Genomic DNA, 7,214 nt, shown 5'->3' with positions numbered 1-7,214 from the left:
GAAAAGGTAGCAAAATTATCTTACATTTCTCCCTTCACATATATCCTGAGATAGAATGATAACCCCATCTAGAGTTTATCATAGGAAAGTGTTCAACAGAAGGGAACTATATGAAAATGATTCCACTGGATAAAAATGCTTGAAAAATGTTCCAAGGATACATTTACATGATTTCTAGACTTGTTTTGATCCAGTGTAGTATGGTATAAATGCATCTTATTAATAAATTAAATATTTATGTATGTGGATATAGTTATAGATATTTGGGCAGAGCCTTGTGAAAAGATGAAATTCACAGTACGTTTCTCACTTCTTAACATACTTACACAGCACATTAATGCATTTTTTAAAGATTTATTTATTTGTTTATATTGAAAGAGTCCCAGAGAGAGAGAGAGAGACAGAGACAGAGACAGAGATCTTCCATCTGCTGTTTCACTCCCCAGATAGCTGCAATGACCAGCACTGCGCCAGGCCAAAGCCAAGAGGCAGCAGCTTCATCCATGTCTCCCATGTGGGTGGGAGGGACCCAAACACTTGGGCCATCTTCTGCTGATATTCCCAGGCCATTGGCAGGGAGCTGGATTGGAAATGGAGCAGCTGGGACACAAACCATTGCTCATATGGGATGTAGCTTTATCCACTACACCACAACACCAGCTCCCATGCACATTTTTTTTTAAAAGATTTTATTTGTATTTATCTGGAAGTCAGTGTGACAAAAAAGAGAGACAGAGAGAGTTTCCATATACTGGCTCACTCTCCCAAATAGCCACAATGGTCAGGGTTGGGCCAGGAGCCAGGACCTCCATACAGGTCTCCCACATAGAGGTCCAAGTGTTTGGGCCATCATCCACTGCTTTCTCAAAGCTCGTTAGCAGGGAAGTAGATTGGAAGTGGATCAGCCAGGTCACAAACTGGCACTCTAATATGGAATGCTGGTGTAGCAAGTGGTGGCTTAACCTGCTACATCACAATGCCACCCCCACCTTAATGACATTAATGTATATTGTGCCATTTTCACATCAACACCTCACACAGAAACATTTAAAATCATTAAAAGGGGGCAGATGTTAGCCTAGCAGTTAAGTTGCCTGCATCCCAAATCAGAATGCCTGGTTCAATACCCAGCTCCACTCTTGACTTCAGTTTCCTGCTAATGCACACTCTGGGATACAGTGCCGATGGCTCGAGTGATTGAGTTCCTGCCACCCACACAGGAAACCTGGATTGAGTTCGTGGCAACTAACTGCCCTCAGCTGGGGTCTACTGGGGGCATTTAAGGGGAGTGAACCAGTGGATGGAGTGCTCCGTCTTCCTCTCTCTTTTTTCCAATCTCTGCCTATAAAATAAGTTTAAAAAAGAAAAAACACATTAAAAGTAAATTTTCTAATATCTTCATTGGGAGTATGTGTTCAACCTGTTCTTTGCAGTAAAGTGTCAACCATCACTACAATTCCGAGAACTAAGCTGTTAAGAGTCTGTGGTGACGAGAATGGGCTCATTGTGGGTTGCTGACAGTATAGACTGCTACAAATGGCTCATTGTACTTCTGAGCCATGCTAATGATCCATGCCTAATGGATCATGAAGAGCATTTTGAAGCCTCCTTTTCCCTGAACATCGTCAACTCCCAAGACCTTGTCAAACAGCACCAGTGGTTGCCATGATGAGATCCCCCAAGCATCCCTCCCCCAAAGCAACCTTTCAAAAACAGGCAGCAAAATTCAAGGAGGATTCAACAGTGCACATCTGAGCTTTAAAAAAAATTAAACTTGAAATTGTTCTTGAGAAATTGGCATTTTGCAGTGGAAAGAGTAGGCTACTACTCTGTGGGAGTTCCATTTTTAGCCAACTAAAATAAAATGGTAGGTAATGGTGACAGAACACTTAGTGACATGCAGCAAAAAGTGCTTTACATGTGTTGCCTCTTTTAAATTTTGTGACTTTCCTATAAGTTGCATTATCATTCTAATTTTATAGATGAAGTCCTTAGAAAAGCCAACAAACCTCCTAAGGAGACACTATTCGTTTAGGAAGGGGCAAACAAGGATTCAAACCTAGGTCTCTCGGGTTGTATACTATGAGCTACAAGTACCCTTAAGGTCACCTTGTGCCATCATACAGAAATCTGTGAACTCCGAAATTTTTCCAGACATCCAGTGGAAATCATTAATCGTTAAGAAATTCCCAAAAGAGAAAACTTAGAGTTGAAAGAATTGGGTGTAGGGATCGGCGCTGTGGCTCACTTGGTTAATCCTCCGCCTGTGATGCCTGCATCCCATATGGGCGCCAGTTCTAGTCCCGGTAGCTCTTCTTACAGTCCAGCTCTTTGCTGTGGCCCAGGAAGGCAGTGGAGGATGGCCCAAGTGCTTGGGCGCCTGCACCCACATGGGAGACCAGGAAGAGGCACCTGGCTCCTGGCTTCGGATCTGTGCAGTTCCCACTGTAGTGGTCATTTGGGGGGTGAACCAACGGAAGGAAGACCTTTCTGTCTGTCTCTCACTGTCTATAACTCTGCCTGTCAAATAAATTTTTTAAAAAGTCACTATAAAAAATGAAAGGAAGGAAGGAAGGAAGAGAGAGAGAGAGAGAGAGAGAGAGAGAGAGAGAGAAAGAAAGAAAGAAAGAAAGAAAGAAAGAAAGAAAGAAAGAAAGAAAGAAAGAAAGAAAGAAAGAAAGAATTGGGTTTACATCCCTGCTCTGTCATCTGTGTGCTGTGTGACTTTGGGAAAATTATGTAGCACTTCAATGTGGCTATGATAAATTCATTGAGATAACTGACATCATCCACACACACACACACACACACACTTTTTTCAGATAAACATACTGGTTAAGAACAACCCTAGGGGCAGGTGTTTGGCCTAGCAGTTAGGCTGCTCCTTAGTATGGCTGCATCCCATATAGAAATACCTGGGTTTAATGTCCACCTCCAGCTCTTATATCCAGCTTCCTGCTAATTCAGACCCTGGGAGGTAGTGGTGGTATCTCAGGTAATTGGGCTCCAATCCAACTGGAGACCTGGATCAAGTTCCAAACTGCAAACTTCAACCTGGTCTAGCTTGCTCTCATTCTTGCTCACTCATTCTCTCTCTCTCTCTCTCTCCCATGAATAAATTTTAAAAGTGGTTTTTAATCATAAAAATCCAACTCTGGGTGTGACTATATCCAAACATCATTAACTCCTTTGTTCAGAGAGTTAAAAAACAAAAAACAAACAAACAAACAAAAAAAACTGCAGTGCTAAATCTCATTCAATCCACTCTAGGTTACAAGATTATATAAGCCAGGTTTTGGGAACTATACTGATAGGAGTTTATTGTGTGGTTGTCTTAGAGGGGTCCTGGGTCCAGACGATGCCCCCACGTATGAAAGCAAACTCTTTCAAGTGAAGTGATCTGTTACCACCAGCCGTCCTGGGAAGAGATATTTCTAGGGCAACAGAAAAGGACTCGGAAGATTCCCCTTTTGACAAGGGAGACCATAGCCCTTTCCTTAGTCTAAGGGTCCAGAGCACTTCATCTAGTGTTGGGTACTCTTAGCCACCTTGACACAGCTCCAAAAAGAAGAAAGGAATCAGTCTAGGGGGAAGATCTATGGTGATACCATATCTGTGAAGTACTGCATGTTTCACTTCTTTTCCTGGTATCAACTTTCAGTAAAATCTCTTCTATGACCTAGAACAAAGTTCAGCAAACATTCTGTGTAAAGGGTCAAATAGTAACTATTTCAGACTTTGTGAACCTTGCTATCTCTGTTGCAACATTGTAGTATTTGTTGGCTGTGCCCCAATAAAACTTTATATACACTAAAATTTTAATTTAATTTTCATACATGATGAAATTTTATTTCAAACATTTAAAAATGTAACATGCATTCTTTACTTATGCTATAAATCACACTGGGCAGTAGGAAGGAAAGGAGCTGGTGTTGTGGCACAGTGGATTTGGCCACCATGTGCAATGCTGGCATCCCCTAGGAGCACCTCTCCCTCTCTCTGAATCTGTAACACTCTGCCTTTCAAACAAATTTTTAAAAATTTTGGGAGCGGATGCTGTGGTATAACAGGTTAAGCCACCACCTACAGTGCCGGCATCCCTTATGGGCACCGATTCAAGTCCCAGCTGTAGCTCCCTGCTATTATACCCAGGAAAGCAATGGACTATGGCCCCAAGAGCTTGTGTACCCATTGTGGGAAACCTGGATGAAGCTCCTGGCTCCTGGCTTTGTCCTGGCCCCGCCCCAGCTGTTTGCAGCCATTTAGGGAGTAAACCAGCTGAAGGAAGATATTTCTTTCTCTTTCTCTCTCTCTCTCTCTCATTCTCTCTCTGTAGAAATAAAATAAATATTTAAAAATAAATAAATAAATATTTTTTAAAAAATCTGGGTGGTAAGGGTGAATGGCCTAGCAAGTAAGATACCCCCATTCCTTATCAAAGTACCTGCTTTGATTCTCAGCTCCAGCTCCTGACTCCAGCTTCCTGCGGTCTGCATTAGCAGTGATGGCCCAAGTCGTTGAGTCCCTGTCACCCATAAGGGAGTTCCAGGCTGCTGGTTTCTGTCTCTCTCCTTCCCTCCCTCCATCCATCCATGCTTCAAATAAACAAATAAAAAAATTAAAACAAGTAACAGACAATACGTGAACCATGAGTTGGATTTTCTCAACTCCTGTTCTAGGAAATTGAAAATAAAATCATGTCCTTCTAGGAAATATGTCCTCCTCTGGGGATGTGAAGATGGAAACTCACTGCAACGGTCACCATCGGAAGACAGCTACATCCCACTGAATTTCAGAATGTCAACAGAATGCAATAATATCCTTCAAATTTCTGGAAATTGATTATTATAGATGTGAAGCACCAGTCATGTGCCTGGTACACAGAACACACTCTGATGACACCTGATTCCTCCCGCCTTCCCTTCCTGCCTACTGTCTACCAGCCTACTTGCCTGCCTGCCTTCATTATTCTTTTCTTCCTTCTGTCTTCCTCCCTTTCTTTCTTCCTTTTTTTCTTTTACTGATTTTAGCTTCATAAACTCATTGTGACTGTATTCAATTCATATCTGAAATTTTGGGATTTTTCCTATGTCTGACTAATAGAAAAATAGAAAAGTCAAATCTTACATTATTTAAAATAAAATACACAGCTATTACAAGTTCAGTAATTGTTACTTTTGAGGGAACAAATTTTTCAAGTTTTATAGTCAAGGGGCAAAAACAAAATAAGAGAATATACAAAAGATTCTCTGATGGTGGTGTTTACCACACCCCCCACCCATGTAAAAATTTTCCCGTGTGTCTTTGCCTCCACATTCTGCACATGTCCATGTGTGCCTTTCTCCAACCTTTACTTTTACACACACTTTGAAATAAAAACTTTCATTAAATTCATTCATCTTTTGGATTAGCCAAAGGAGAGCTTTGTAGACATTAATGTAGCATAAAAAATCAATACATCACAATTAGGAAAAAAGGCTATTGGAAAGCCTCCTGGCTTTTATTTTATTTTATTTTCCCTCAGACACATTCAGTGTGTTTGAACAGAGAATAATGTTGCTGTTCATTCCATCAGCCAGAATTCTTGAACCAACGAAGCCAATGGACACAAATGAAAAGGCATTTTTCATGTCCGTTACATTTGACTCAACACCAAGTTGCTTAATGAATTACATTTGGGTTTCACCTTAGAGTTGATTAAATATTTAACATTTGGAACAAAAATACAGCTGCATTTGGTAGGTTAAGGGTGAGCCACAAAATGGTTTCTTGAAACCAATTCTAAAAGTACAATATAGGTAACGCTTTTTAAAATGATCTAACCCAGTAAACCAGTATTTCAGGTGAGAAAACTGAAGTCCAGGCACTCAGGTGGCATGTTCTGGGTCATCCAGGTAGATTTTGATCTGCCACTGATTTTAGCCACAAACTCCTTTCAGTTGTCACTCCTTTTGAAAAGCAGAAAATGTTGTTTATTTTAGGATGGTGAAATCCTAGTTTTCATAGATTGCCCCTCTTTTTGAACAGGTATAGGCTTTGTACCTGACTTCAGGGTGCACATATTTCTGTCAACTCCATATCAGGTTTCTGCTTTAAAAGAAAGATGTGGATTTTAGTGCCTGCCCATGGGTAGCACAGGAGTAAGTCTCAACATGTCTGAGTGCAGGATTTATTCTTGAAGTTGCCAGCTCCAGTTAGTTGCAAATGTAAAAGACACCAGTTTCAAAAATAACAGCATATTGCAATGAAACCATAAAATATGTTTATTATACTCCTTCTCTGAGGACAATTGACCACACTAGAAAAAGCAGATTGATAAGATGTAATAGCTTTTTTTAACTTAAATGTGATTTGGGAAAATTAATATTTGGTTCTGATTTAGAAGCTGTTTAGGATAATGAAATTGTAAAGCTATTTCCATTATTTTGACCCAATTAATTAACTTTATAGCATTATTGAGGTATAATTGATATGATAACTGCACATATTTAAGGGGCATGGTCTGACTAGTGTTGATACTTGCATATGCTCATAAAACCATCACCACGGTGAAGACAATAAACATTTCCATGCAAATCAGGTAGACAGCAGGGATAGCTTCTGTTGGATAGCACAGTAGGGTGACTAGTTTACAACATTATATAATCTATTTCAAAATTATTAGAAAAGAGGAATACGAAGGTTCCTAACACAAAGAAGTGATAAATGTTTGAGGAGCTAAGAATGCTAATTTCCCTGACTTGATCATAAACATGTAAAATGCATGATTGAATTATCACACTAGTTTCCATAACTATGTATAAATATTATGTGTATTTAAAAATTTTTAAGACAGTAAACATTTTCATGATGTCCAAAAGTTTCCTATTACCTCTTAGTAACCCACCCCCTCTCCAACTCTGTCCCCTGCCAACCACTAATCTGCTTTTTTGTTTGCTCTTAATTTGCTCTGTTCTACTGGTTGCCAAATGAACTTTTATTGAAATATTTTCCTTTGCAGTTCTCACCTAGGTGGGCATTCAATTATACCACAGCTGATTTCATCTGTGAAGCCATGAGGGTGGTAGCCATCAACATTGCAGCCCCAGAATAGGCAGTCCCCAGGCTTTCTTTAACGGTTCCAGAGAGTACTCCCACTAAAGGACAGTGCTACATCTGTCAGACAATGTTGACAACCTCATCAGAAGTGACTACTTCATGAACGACATTTGGCA

The sequence above is a fragment of the Lepus europaeus genome, chromosome 19, assembly GCF_033115175.1.
Source record: "Lepus europaeus isolate LE1 chromosome 19, mLepTim1.pri, whole genome shotgun sequence".
NCBI classification, from domain to species: Eukaryota; Metazoa; Chordata; class Mammalia; order Lagomorpha; family Leporidae; genus Lepus; species Lepus europaeus.
The sequence above is the reverse complement of the archived record's forward strand: the minus strand, read 5'-3'. Positions refer to the sequence as shown.